Here is a 14,840-nt window from a genome sequence, read left to right on the forward strand (position 1 = left end):
TATAGCCTATGGGCTGGGCTAGCCAACTTTCATAATGTATAATGTACAGTATAGCCTATGGGGCTAGCTAACTTTCATAATGTATAATGTACAGTATAGCCTATGGGGCTAGCTAACTTTCATAATGTATAATGTACAGTATAGCCTATGGGCTGGGCTAGCCAACTTTCATAATGTATAATGTACAGTATAGCCTATGGGGCTAGCTAACTTTCATAATGTATAATGTACAGTATAGCCTATGGGGCTAGCTAACTTTCATAATGTATAATGTACAGTATAGCCTATGGGGCTAGCTAACTTTCATAATGTATAATGTACAGTATAGCCTGTGGGGCTAACTAACTTTCATAATGTATAATGTACAGTATAGCCTGTGGGGCTAACCAACTTTCATAATGTATAATGTACAGTATAGCCTGTGGGGCTAGCCAACTTTCATAATGTATAATGTACAGTATAGCCTATGGGGCTAACTAACTTTCATAATGTATAATGTACAGTATAGCCTATGGGGCTAGCCAACTTTCATAATGTATAATGTATTGAATTGATATTAGGCCATGGCCTTAACAACATCTACATGAGTTAATGAAAAGCTGCAAATAGACAAAACATTGTTTCACATTCTTTAATAAAAGACAAACAGAAACAGGAAGTTTATGATTACATTTATAAACCTGGTTCGAGCACTGAATGGTGATTGGCTGAAAGCCATGGTATATCAGACCATATACCGCGGGTATGACAAAATATTTATTTCTACTGTTCTAATTACAGTGGTAACCAGGGGTTTGTAGTATATGGCCAACATACCTCGGCTAACGGCTGTATCCAGGCACTCTGCTTTGCGTCATGTTAAGAACAGCATTTAGCCGTGGTATATTGGCCATATACCACACCCCCTTGTGCCTTATTGCTTAATCAGAACAGTCAAACGAGTTAAATCGACATCCATTGATGGAAAATGATCTGAGGAGTTTAATAGAGGAGAATTATCTTTTCTCTTGCCACATATTCAAATTGCTTTCTTACTTCATGTCACAGCTAGCAATAATTGTTATTTTGAGGAAACCTAAATTTAGCTTCTATCATCGTTACAAGTTACTATGATATTCATATTCCTTCTTAATTGGCTCGTTAGCGTCATGGAAAAAGGGTTTATTGTATAGATATGACAACTCCTCTCTTGATGTGAAAAAAAATAAAAAATGGGGCTAGTTTTCAGGTCTTTTGGGGGTGGGGGGGTTGAGTGGTCATTGAGCTAGACATTTTAGCTTGACCTGGCAACCCTGACTGTCGTTGAGTCCGACAGCTCGGACAAACTCACTTTATATCATATGAAGGTCAGTGAGGGCTATGGCAAAACTGAGCTTTTTTCAAAAAAGTAATATTTAAACGGCTAAATAATTGAATAGTCCACAAGGAGTACTTAATACTTTTGCAACATTTTTTTGCTAGCTCATTCTCATTGACCACCAAACGTTGCTAACGCTAGCTAGCCACTTAATGTGGTGTTGTTTCTGGTTGTCTCTATGTGCTCTGCAGGGTGAGAGTTTCAGTGATGACCTTTGAGGGAACAGACTGCAGGTTAGCTGAGGTGGGACTACTGACAGGCCAGACTGGAGGCAAGGTGAGAGGCACAGACACACGTCGGCCTTTAAAGGATTCAGAAAAATAAAAACATTGAGGCAGAGTTGTGGTTGACAGATTAGGAGATTATAGGTTAATTTACATGCCAGGTGTGTGTGATTGTTTTACCAGTCAGACGTTGAAAGAACTGGTTCCTGGTTGCATTCACAGCGTTTTAGAACAGTCTTCATATCTCTGTCATCTTTATCACAGTTGTCTGGGGATTTAAAATATTTATTTGAGGAAAATAAATATCGAAAGTTCACTCATCTACTTTTTCCTCTCCTCTCACCTCTTTCCTTCTCCTCCAACTCGCTCTCCCTCTTGCTCTCTTTCCCCTCCATCTTCCTCCTCTCCTCTCCTCTCCTCTCCTCTCCTCTCCTCTCCTCTCCTCTCCTCTCCTCTCCCTCTCCCTCTTGCTCTCTTTCCCCTCCATCTTCCTCCTCTCCTCTCCTCTCCTCTCCTCTCCTCTCCTCTCCTCTCCTCTCCCTCTTGCTCTCTTTCCCCTCCATCTTCCTCCTCTCCTCTCCTCTCCTCTCCTCTCCTCTCCTCTCCTCTCCTCTCCTCTCCTCTCCTCTCCCTCTCCCTCTTGCTCTCTTTCCCCTCCATCTTCCTCCTCTCCTCTCCTCTCCTCTCCTCTCCTCTCCTCTCCTCTCCTCTTATCTCCTCTCCTCTCCTCTCCTCTCCTCTCCCTCTTGCTCTCTTTCCCCTCCATCTTCCTCCTCTCCTCTCCTCTCCTCTCCTCTCCTCTCCTCTCCCTCTTGCTCTCTTTCCCCTCCATCTTCCTCCTCTCCTCTCCTCTCCTCTCCTCTCCTCTCCTCTCCTCTCCTCTCCTCTCCCTCTTGCTCTCTTTCCCCTCCATCTTCCTCCTCTCCTCTCCTCTCCTCTCCCTCTTGCTCTCTTTCCCCTCCATCTTCCTCCTCTCCTCTCCTCTCCCTCTTGCTCTCTTTGCCCTCCATCTTCCTCCTCTCCTCTCCTCTCCTCTCCTCTCCTCTCCTCTCCTCTCCTCTCCTCTCCCTCTTGCTCTCTTTCCCCTCCATCTTCCTCCTCTCCTCTCCTCTCCTCTCCCTCTTGCTCTCTTTCCCCTCCATCTTCCTCCTCTCCTCTCCTCTCCCTCTTGCTCTCTTTGCCCTCCATCTTCCTCCTCTCCTCTCCTCTCGTCTCGTCTCGTCTCGTCTCGTCTCGTCTCGTCTCGTCTCGTCTCCTCTCCTCTTATCTCACCTGTTCAGGTGAACATAGTAAACATTGGTACCGTAGCAACAGAGATCCAGTCAGCTCTGACCGTCAACATCCTAGCAACGGGCATCACCTAGCAACTGATGACGTGCGAGTATAACTTCCTTATGGGCCAAGTATCTCTCTCACACAGACACAGGCACTCCCAGTGACCCCATAGCGACGCCCAGTTTGTGTTGTACAGGTTTCATGCACTTACGTGTCTTTATGTGGAAAACTGTTTGTGCGTACAGCCCTGTCGTTGAGATACATCGACTTTCCTTGCCGGCCTATTTTTATTTTACGGGGAAACTGAAGCCAGCTCTATAGCTTATTGCCTGCTTCTGTTTGTCTTTTATTAAAGAATGTAAACCAATGTTTTGTCTATTTTTTGCTTTTCATTAAATCATGTAGCTGTTCTTTGGGTCGTGGCCTAAAATCAATTCGTTCATATGGGCAGAATATTATATTTTGTATCTTAGGATACCGAATTTATGAAAAGAAACAGTTCACGTGAAAATATTTGGATCTGGTAAAAAGCCATCGTTTGGTTGTTTCTGAGGCTAGCTAACGCGATATCAGACACCACTGGCCTGATTTTGATGAAATTTGGGTGAATGATGCGTCATTTACAAAATTACACTGATTGGCCCAAGGGGGGCGCTGCATTATCCTTATACTGTTGCCTTGTTTGTATTTACATTTGGTTGTCAACTAACTTGAATTGAACATGAAATCAATAACAAAAATGTCACCATGTCATTGGACTTCAGTTAAAAGTTGGTAACAACAAAAAAGAAAAAAAAACGTTACATTGATGACTTTTTGCAAATCCAAACAGTTTTCCACGTTGATTAGATGTCATAACATAGATTTTTTTTTTTGGGGGGGGGGGGGGGGTTGAAATGACGTGAAATGACGTGGGAACAATGTTGATTCAACCAGTTTTTGCCCATTGGGAACTGTCTTCACTAGCGGCCCACAACGAATGGGACATCGACATATTCTGGACAGTCCTTCCTGAACACCGTTTTGTTACTTGACTGTCATTCAGAAAAATATTTCCTTGATCAGCTGACGATGTTCAACAGTATCACTAGGCCTAACAAAACAGCTGGATACCAAATTGCACATCCAACAAATAGGTCTATGTTATGTGAATTAAGTTGTCAAATGTTCTTAAACCGAACTTCAATTTAAACTACTCAGCTTGTATACCAGAAGGTGTAAGGTTCTGGTTGAAATAAACAGACTGAGGCCCAGCTAACAATGGTCAGAACGTTTATTTATGAGAGCTCTGAAATCCTTACAATGTACAAAGACTTTTATATTAACACACACACGCACGCACGCACGCACGCACGCACGCACGCACGCACACACACACACACACACACACACACACACACACACACACACACACACACCAGTAGAGAACTCCACCCCGCTTTAGGCGGCTGTATTTTTCCACAGTACACATACATTCCTTATCAACCTTGCCACCTGTCTTCTAATCTCCTGCCAACTAGCCGTTCCCAGGCCGTTGTTTCTCTCCCTAACGTAGGGAGGCTTCTTCTCCAGTTCCTTTCCCAAGGTCGTCTTATCAACTCTGCCCTGCTCATGTTGAAGTGGTAACAGTGTCTTAATCACACAGTATTGGAATATAGTATTTAACCCATTATTATAGCCTTATTTCCAATACATTTCAACAGGTTATAGGGTTTCCGAGTGAAATAATTTAGTCAAACCTTTAATCATATCATTTCCATTACAGTCTATTAGCCTACGCATAGACTATTGAAGTACCAGCCCACACTGGGCAAAAACTGGTAGAATCAACATTGCCCAATGGGACACAAGTTAGGTGACTCTTTCGGTTAGAAGCATTCGATTTTACAATTGCATACATCATTTTGTATTTGTGTGCCCATAAATCGGTTTCACAACGTAGCTTAAAATATCAATATGAACATTTTCATAAAACGGTTTAAAAACCACACCATCTCGTAGACTCTGCAAGACTTTTTGTCCCGCTGGTGGCCCATAAGAGGTTGAATGGTTTCTTATTGTTTTCATAACTGATTAGAATGAAGCTTCCAGAACATTCACACCTACCTGGTGATTCAGCACAGAGCCATAGTCATCTGGACACTTTCTGTGCAGGTCAATCATTTCCGTCTACTTTCATATATAAAAAATTAAAAAAATACAACTGGTAGTCTATTGACACAGACTTTACATTGGTCTTGATTCCTTTAGCCTAATACTTCTCCAATCGATGAAAAGATTGTGCTGAAAATGAATGCCCTTGCAAAAGCTAATTGAGTAGGCTAGGCTTATTCAATGAAATAACATAGACCTAGTTGAATTAATGTATTAGTAGGCTTATGGATAAACGTTTCAGTTATTCGCCAACTCTGTTTAATTTATTCTGTCTAAGAATGTCTTCTAATCTCCTGCCAACTAGCCGTTCCCAGGCCGTTGTTTCTCTCCCTAACTTAGGGAGGCAAGAAGGAAAGCAACGACTGGAGCGCATTCAATAATATAATGTTTATGTTGTTTTTACATTGTAGTCATTTAGCAGACGCTCTTATCCAGAGCGACTTACAGTAGTGAACGCATACATTTCATTACATACATTATTTTTTCTCCGTACTGGTCCCCCGTGGGAATCGAACCCACAACCCTGGTGTTGCAAACATATGAATGAATTGATATACAATATTTTGCCTATATCAATACATTTATTTTAGGGCATAAGTGAACCAATATATGACAGCATTCAGGTTTAACCGCGTTCCCTCAAGGAGCCACCAGACAGCCGTTGTTCCTCAGCCAATCTTGCACACAGAGCCGGTCCTGACCTCCCTTGGGCCCTTAATCAACATTCTGTTAAGGGGCCCTCCTACCTGACCCGTGAGAACATGTAAACCATTTGCCATTGCCACACAGTCACACCTGACATCTCAGTGCTCCCACTACAATCCTCCTGTAACGTAGGTCGTCTCAAGGAGACCAAGGTGCAGCGTGTATAGTTCTTCATTCTTTTCTTTAATGAAAAAACACTTCAACAAAACAACAAACGACCGACAACAGTTCCCGTAAGGTACACTTGACTAAACGGAAAACAACTACCCACACATGAAAAACAGGCTGCAAAAGTATGGCTTCCAATCAGAGACAACGATAGACAGCTGCCTCTGATTGGAAACCATACCCGGCCAAAACATAGAAAACTAAAATCTAGAAACCCCCCACATAGAAACAGAAAACCAAAACCACCCAAAACACCCCCCTGTCACGCCCTGACCACTCTACTATGGAAAATGACCTCTTACAAGGGTCAGGACATGACACCTCCTTCCTTTAGAACAGTTTGCTCCATCTGTCAGTCTAACAGTAAGTAGACCAATACAGAACAGAATGTGGTATAAACAGATGTAACAGTGTAGGTTCCGTCCCTCTCTTCGCCCCAACCCAGGCACCCTCTGCACACATCAACAACTGACACCCACCGAAGCATCGTTACCCATCGCGCCACAAGAGCCACGGCCCTTGCAACGCAAGGGGAAACCCTACTTCAAGTCTCAGAGAGAGTGACGTCACCGATTGAAACGCTATTAGCGCGCACCACCGCTAACTAACTAGCCATTTCACATCGGTTACACAAACAATATTCATTGAATATAATATTTTCTATAGAATCTTAAGATAAGTTAATATTAATATTAACATAAATAAGAAATTGTAGAAAATCAAAAATGTAGAAAATAATTAAATATAACACTGAGCTTTGGTTCTGCTGCTTGGTAATTAGTCCTCCTTTGGTCGTCTCTCCTTCCAGTTCTCTGCTGCCAATGACTGGAATGAACTACAAAAATCTCTGAAACTGGAAACACTTATCTCCCTCACTAGCTTTAAGCACCAGCTGTCAGAGCAGCTCACAGATCACTGCACCTGTACATAGCCCATCTATAATTTAGCCCAAACTACTACCTCTTCCCCTACTGTATTTATTTATTTATTTATTTTGCTCCTTTGCACCATATTATTTAGATTTGAACTTTGAACTTTCTTCAAACTACAAATCTACCATTCCAGTGTTTTTCTTGCTATACTTTATTTACTTTGCCACCATGGCATTTTATTGCCTTTACCTCCCTTATCTCACATCATTTGCTCACATTGTATATAGTCTTATTTTTTTCTACTGTATTATTGATTGTATGTTGTTTACTTCATGTGTAACTCTGTGTTGTTGTATGTTGTCGAACTGCTTTGCTTTATCTTGGCCAGGTCGCAATTGTAAATGAGGACTTGTTCTCAACTTGCCTACCTGGTTAAATAAAGGACTTGTTCTCAACTTGCCTACCTGGTTAAATAAAGGTGAAATAAAATAAATAAATAAATAAAAAGTCCAGTCCTCACAATATTATACAACTAGCTTTGTCTATACAATGTAAACATAAGCCTATAGACTATGGCTGCAGCTATACGTCTCAAAATAGTCAAATAAAACCTATACAGACAGATGTGTGATTAACTTTGGTTCCCTCTACAGCCTGGATATTTTCAGCATCACCATGGGCACCAGTCTATCTGGACTGTCTGGAAGAAATTGAGAAAGTATGTCACCTAGTTAGTTAAGCAGTCATTTACACAAATACACTTCTGCTATACAATCTTAAATGTTACAAAGTGTGTAAACATTTGAATGTTCAAATTAAAATCATACCATCAAAATGTCCTCTTCTGCACTTTCTTGAGGCAAAAATCATCCATGATGTCATCATAGGACATGCATTTCTCCACGTAATGACCACTCAAACATTCCTGTGACATGGAAGACCTCGGGTAGCTTTTGATGAGCTTTAATTTTGAAAAGCTCCTCTCTGCCGATACTACTGTTACTGGTAGGGAGACTGCAATTCTTAGGGCTATCCAAAGGTTAGGATAGAGTTCCTCCAGGTTGTTCTCACAGAGAAAGGAGAGCAGCTCAAAGGCAGTCATTTTATCTGATGGCAGATCAGGTAAATTCTGAATGTCGTGTGTCAGATCCATTCCACTGATTTCACAGTCATCTCTGAAGGTTAAGAGTGTTTTCAGCTTCCATGCAGTGAGCCTTTAAAGATTCACTGGACATCTGAGAGGCAGTGCTGAAGTTCAGCAGCACTCCATATTTGGTTTTCACCTGGTTGAGTGTTTCAAATCTCTCATCCGTGGATGTCACAGCAGAGTCGACCACAATGTTGAAGTAGTTGACTTCAAGGTTTTTCAGTGCGTCAGTCACTGGTTGATCAGGAGCCTCATAGCTGAAATGTCTCTTGCTGTTTCTCAGTCTCTTCTCTTTTAGAACAGCCTCCACATTCATTTCTTCACAAATGCTTTTGGCTGTTGTCTGGACCTCAGAGAATCCAGCTTCCCGGTATATAGTGAGGGAGGCCTTTGCATTTGAGATTAAATTCACTGTGATATCAACTATATTGAGGCGGATTGGAGGAGCTTGTTCACCTTGTTTGTCATTGTCAATATCTCACACCATACGATACAGCAAATCAAGAAGCGGTAGGATCCAACTTCCTCTGCAAGTACTCGTGCCTCCACTTTGGCCACATGATCGTTGATCGTCTGTCTGGCTTCCAATAATGCCTCCCGAACCTCAGAAGCCTGATTGCATGAACTCTCCCATCTTGTGTCACTCCATGACTTCACGGTTATGTTCACCTGTTTCTTCAAAAACACTCCCATCTTTGTGTGCCAGCTGAAAATAAGATTTTGCACGTGTCCGTCCCCCCCAACTGCATCTTTTTGAAGATTTGGCAGCATCTGCAATGACAAGGTTTAGAGTATGTTCTCCACATGGGATGAACACGACTCTGGGATGTTTTTTGAGCAGTTTGGCTTTACTCCTTGGTATAACATGCTCAGTACACCAGGTGTGTGCGTCTGCATGCTGATTTTGTCCTTCTACAGCAGACGCGATCAGGACACACGGTTGAAATATGAAAACAAACTCTAAACCAACTATATTCATTTGTGGACAGGTCAAAAAGCATTAAACATTTATGGCAATGTAGCTAGCTAGCTGTTGCTAGCTAATTTGTCCTGGGATATAAACATTGGATTGTTATTTTACCTGAAATGCACAAGGTCCTTTTTTCTGGATCCTTATAGAATTTTGACCCATTTCGAGTCACGCAAAATGGTGTTCTCTACTCCGACAATGAATCCTCAGATTAAAAGGGGAAACCGAGATCGTTTCTCGTAACCTCTCCTCCTTCATGGTTCTTCTTCTTCTGTGGACTTTATATGGTGGTTGGCAACCAACTTTAAGGTGCATTACCACCACCAACTGGACTGGACTGTAGACCTCTTCTTTCAATCACCCACGTGGGTATATGCTCCTAAGAACCAATGAGGAGATGGGAGAGGCGGGATTTGCAGCGCGTCAAGAGTCACAAATAGAACCAAGTTTTATTTTAGCGCCTGGCTACGCAGATGCTCAACGTGCGCGAGCAGTGTGGGTGCAACGATTGAATAACTGTCAGTAACTCCTCCAGTATGTGTTGATGTGATGTAGCTAGTTCGTTAGCTAAACTAGCCACTGTAGCTAGTCAGTAACTCCTCCAGTATGTGTTGATGTGATGTAGCTAGTTCGTTAGCTAAGCTAGCCACTGTAGCTAGTCAGTAACTCCTCCAGTATGTGTTGATGTGATGTAGCTAGTTCGTTAGCTAAGCTAGCCACTGTAGCTAGTCAGTAATTCATCTCTTTGGGGGGGGTTAAGCATTACATGACCTGGTATAATGTTGCGTTGATCAGTCATACAGTTAATACGTTATTTTTGTGTTTTGATGAGATGTTGGCTTGTAATGCAGAGTTGACCTGTAAAGCTCGTCTGTGGCTGCAGAAGCCTAGTTGTGGGTTGACTGTTACTATACTACACAGTACAGGACACTGCACTTCCTTATATAGTGGTCCTACACCCCCATCTAGTGGCCGCTTGGTGCTACTACTGCACTGGTACTGTAAGTTGAGCAATAGTTCAGAACGAGGAAGCAGGTCAACACAAGTTTAATTAGGAAAATGTTAAATATTTACATTTGAGTCATTTAGCAGATGCTCTTATCCAGAGCGACTTACAGTAGTGAATGCATACATTTCAAATTCCTGCATTTGTTTTTGTACTGGCCACCGTGGGAATCGAACCCACAACCCTGGCGTTGCACACACCATGCTGGCATTTAAAAACACCATGCTCTACCAACTGAGCCACAGGGAAGGCCGTTATGCATTTGCCACATCCATTTTTTAAAAACTTTTTAATGAACTATACACTGAGTGGACAAAACATTAAGAACACCTTCCTAATATTGAGTTGAATCCCTTTATCCCCTCAGAACAGCCTCAATTCGTCTGGACATGGACTCTACAAGGTGCTGAAAGCGTTCCACAGGGATGCTGGCCCATGTTGACTCTAATGCTTCCCACAGTTGTGGCAAGTTGGCTGGATGTCCTTTGGTAAACTCAGTGTAGACTACACACAAATGCAGCCTTCACCTTGATGGGAACTAACATTCTTACATAAAAAAAAATAGTATTTATCCCTTAAACTATTTTCACCAGGATGAGCGACAAAAAATGTTGTAATGTGTCTGAGATATGTTGTATTATAAATAAATTATTCTAATTCAAAAAATAAAAAAACGAAAATGCTAAGATTGTTTTATTCCATTGTTTGTAAGCAATGTAATTGCGAACACACTTTATGCTATAGCCTCAAAACATGGTAAAACTATCCCATTCTGACTGAAGCTTTCACCACAGTCACCACAGCTAAAGGGTTTCTCTCCCATTTGAGTCATTTGTGCGTGGTTAAGGTCTCCCCGCGATTGAAGCTCTTCCCACAGCAACCACAACTAAATGATTTCTCTCCTGTGTGAGTCATTATATGAATAGTTAGGTTATTTTGGAAGCAGGAAGCTTTTCCTCTCTGTCCTTGTTTTCTTTCTTCTGCCCGTTTTCATCCTTTCCTTCCTTTGTGGACGGAATCTACATGCCTCAGCAGATGAGTCTTACGAGTGAATCTTTTCTCACAGACTGAGCAGCCATGTTGTTTCTCTCCCGTGTGAGTCAGTTTATGAGCGGTTAGGTTGGGTTTGGCACGGAAGCTTTTCCCACAGTCACCACAGCTAAATGATTTCTCTACCATGTGAGTCAGTTTATGCCTGGTTAGGTAGCTCTTGACACTGAAGCTTTTCTCACAGTCACCACAGTTAAATGATTTCTCTCCTGTGTGAGTCAGTTTATGAGTGGTTAGGTTGTGCTTGACACGGAAGCGTTTCCCACAGTCACCACAGCTAAAAGGTTTCTCACCTCTGTGAATCAGTTTATGAACAGTAAGGGATCCCTTCTGACTGAAGCTTTTCCCACAGTCACCACAGCTATATGGTTTCTCTCCTGTGTGAATCAGTTTATGCTTCTGTAGGTCCCCCTTCTGAGTGAAGCTTTTCCTGCAGTCACCACAGCTAAAAGGTTTCTCTCCTGTGTGAATCAGTTTATGCTTCGGTAGCTGCCACTTCTGAGCGAAGCTTTTCCCACAGTCACTACAATTAAATGGTTTCTCTCCAGTGTGAGTCAATATGTGGAAGGTTAGGTTCGCCCTGCGACTAAAGCTATTCCCACAGTCGCCACAGATAAATGATTTCTCTCCCGTGTGAGTCAGTTTATGCCTGGTTAGGTGCTGCTTGACACGGAAGCTTTTCCCACAGTCACCACAGTTAAATGATTTCTCTCCTGTGTGAGTCAGTTTATGCCTGGCTAGGTTCTGCTTGACACTGAAGCTTATCCCACAGTCACCACAGCTAAAAGGTTTCTCACCTGTGTGAATCAGTTTATGAACAGTAAGGGATCCCTTCTGACTGAAGCTTTTCCCACAGTCACCACAGCTATATGGTTTCTCTCCTGTGTGAATCAGTAAATGTTCAGTTAGGCTCATCTTCTGATTGAAGCTTTTCCCACAGTCACCACAGCTAAAAAGTTTCTCTCCTTTGTGAATCCTCATGTGCCTGGGGAGACCACCTTTGTGTTTGAAGGTCTTGCTACAAACAGGGCAGATATAGGGTTTCCCACCATGACAGAGTCGGACATGGGCCTTCAGTTTACAGGTGGAGTTGTAGTGTTTATTGCAGAAGCAGCATTCACTGGGTCTCTTCTTGGTGAGAGTCACATGTCTCTGCAGGTCAGCTTTCAGAGCAAACGTTTCACCACAGTCACGGCAGTGGTGAGTTCTTCTAGATGTGGTGCTGGGTTTGGAACAGTGTTTCTCCAATGGTGGACTGGGACCCAATGCTGGGCTGCTGTCAAGTCCTACTGTGTAGCTGCTTACAGCTGACTTGTGGCTGGAGGCATTGTTTTGATTATCTGGATGGTCACAGGGAATGTTGAGACCCTTAATGTGGGTCACAGTGACAAAAGGTTTGAGATCCACTGGTTTAGTGTCACTCTCTCCTTTCTCCACAGTCTGGGTTTGGGGAAGAGTCAAGGACCAAAGTGGGTCCTCCAGATCACATTCACTTTTCACACAGGAAGTAGTGAATATGGAGTCTTTGGTATCAAAGAGTCCTTGAAGCTGCTCTTCCTGCTGACTGGTCCTGACTTCCTCCTGTTCCTCTTTAATCTGTGTGGGCTCTGGGTCCTCCTGCCCCAGACTGGGGCTCCATTCCTGCTCACAGTGCTGCTGCTCAGGGGGAACCTCCTCTTCAGAGAGAGAAAGAGAGAACTGCAGGGAGTCTGGAGGGAAGGAGAGGAAGAACAGATGTTATTTATATACTACAGAATTTAATAGAACACTTGAATCACAAATGTGAATTATATAATTTTTTTTAATTGAAAACGTCTTTATTGGCATTGATCCAAAATAACAACAGGAGCTAAAATAATGTGCAATACAGATAAAAATAGTTTTACTGCTCCCAAACTTGATATTTTAATAAAGCTTGTACACGTCTTAATAATTTGAGAGATTTCTCAGAAAACTAGATGTTTTAATCACCGTATGCTTACTTCTATTATGACCTCACGGCGTTTAAGATGAGCAGAGTCAGGGGTCTACAGGACTGAAGCCGTACTCTGCCTACTGCCATCATCAATATAATATTGAATTACTAGTGTGAACGTAAACGTACTCACAGTCTCTAATGAAATGCATTGGAGTCAGAAAGGCTGTGCTATATAAGCTATTTCAATCATCTTTTCCTGACAGATAACTTTTTAATTATGCCCGGTGAATCTTAGCTATATTATAAACTGTTCTTTAAAAATGGATGCAATGGAGATCCCTGTTACCGGAAACAGTTTATTAACTAAGTAGAACCGTAGCTAGCTAGGTATTAGATCTACGTACAAACCTATTCTACATAGTTTTATCTCTGGTGTCCTCCGCAGCAGTCTCCGTAGCAGATCATTCTCTTCCTGGTACTCTGCTACAGTTTCCTCAACCGCACCAATAATCTCCACAGCAGCAGATGCCGTTAAACATTCATTTAACAACACACGAAACAACTGTAGTTTAGACGTTTTCAGTGGACTGAGAGTTGGGTGTTCAGCTAGTATGGCTTCTTGATGTGGGTCCATCTGATCACATTCACTTTTCACACAGGGAGGAGTGAATATGGAGTCTTTGGTATCAAAGAACCCTTGAAGCTGCTCTTCCTGCTGACTGGTCCTGACTTCCTCTTGTTCCTCTTTCTGGTCTCTGGGTCCTCCTGCCCCAGACTGGGGCTCCACTCCTGCTGCTCAGGGGGAACTTCCTCTTCAGAGACAGAGAGCTGCAGGGAGTCTGGAGGGAAGGAATAGCAGAGGTTTACACTCCCCTATGTATTTATTTAGACAGTGAAACTAACATTTACAAATGTGGCTCTATACTCCAGAATTTGGGATTTGAGATCAAATGTTTATATGAGGTGACAATACAGAATGTCACCTTTAATTTGAGGGAATTTTCATAAGATCTGTTTTACCATTTAGAAATCAAAGCACTTTATGTATCTAGTCCCCCAACGTGAAGAAGTCATAAGTGTTTGGATAAATTAACTTAGTGTATTACAGTAGTCAGAAGTGTAGTATTTGATCCCATATTCCTTACACACATTAAGCTTGTGAAACAACAAACTTGTTGAATACATTAGCAGGGGTGGGTAGAACGTGGGGAACGTTCCAACAGGAATCTGTTCCCAAAACTACGTAAATAACAAGGATGTCAACAAACAATGCATACAACGTAGCCTAATCAATTCACCTAGCTAACTAGCTGCCGAATAGGCATCAACTCACCACCTAGCTAACTAGCTGCCGAATAGGCATCAACTCACCACCTAGCTAACTAGCTGCCGAATAGGCATCAACTCACCACCTAGCTAACTAGCTGCCGAATAGACATCAACTCACCACCTAGCTAACTGGCTGCCGAATAGGCATCAACTCACCACCTAGCTAACTAGCTGCCGAATAGGCATCAACTCACCACCTAGCTAACTAGCTGCCAAATAGGCATCAACTCACCACCTAGCTAACTAGCTGCCGAATAGGCATCAACTCACCACCTAGCTAACTAGCTGCCGAATAGGCATCAACTCACCACCCAGCTAACTAGCTGCCGAATAGGCATCAACTCACCACCCAGCTAACTAGCTGCCGAATAGGCATCAACTCACCACCCAGCTAACTAGCTGCCGAATAGGCATCAACTCACCACCCAGCTAACTAGCTGCCGAATAGGCATCAACTCACCACCCAGCTAACTAGCTGCCGAATAGGCATCAACTCACCACCTAGCTAACTAGCTGCCGAATAGGCATCAACTCACCACCTAGCTAACTAGCTGCCGAATAGGCATCAACTCACAACCTAGCCAACTAGCTGCCGAATAGGCATCAACTCACCACCTAGCCAACTAGCTGCCGAATAGGCATCAACTCACCACCTAGCTAACTAC

The sequence above is a fragment of the Salmo trutta genome, unplaced genomic scaffold (genome assembly GCF_901001165.1).
Source record: "Salmo trutta unplaced genomic scaffold, fSalTru1.1, whole genome shotgun sequence".
NCBI classification, from domain to species: domain Eukaryota; kingdom Metazoa; phylum Chordata; class Actinopteri; order Salmoniformes; family Salmonidae; genus Salmo; species Salmo trutta.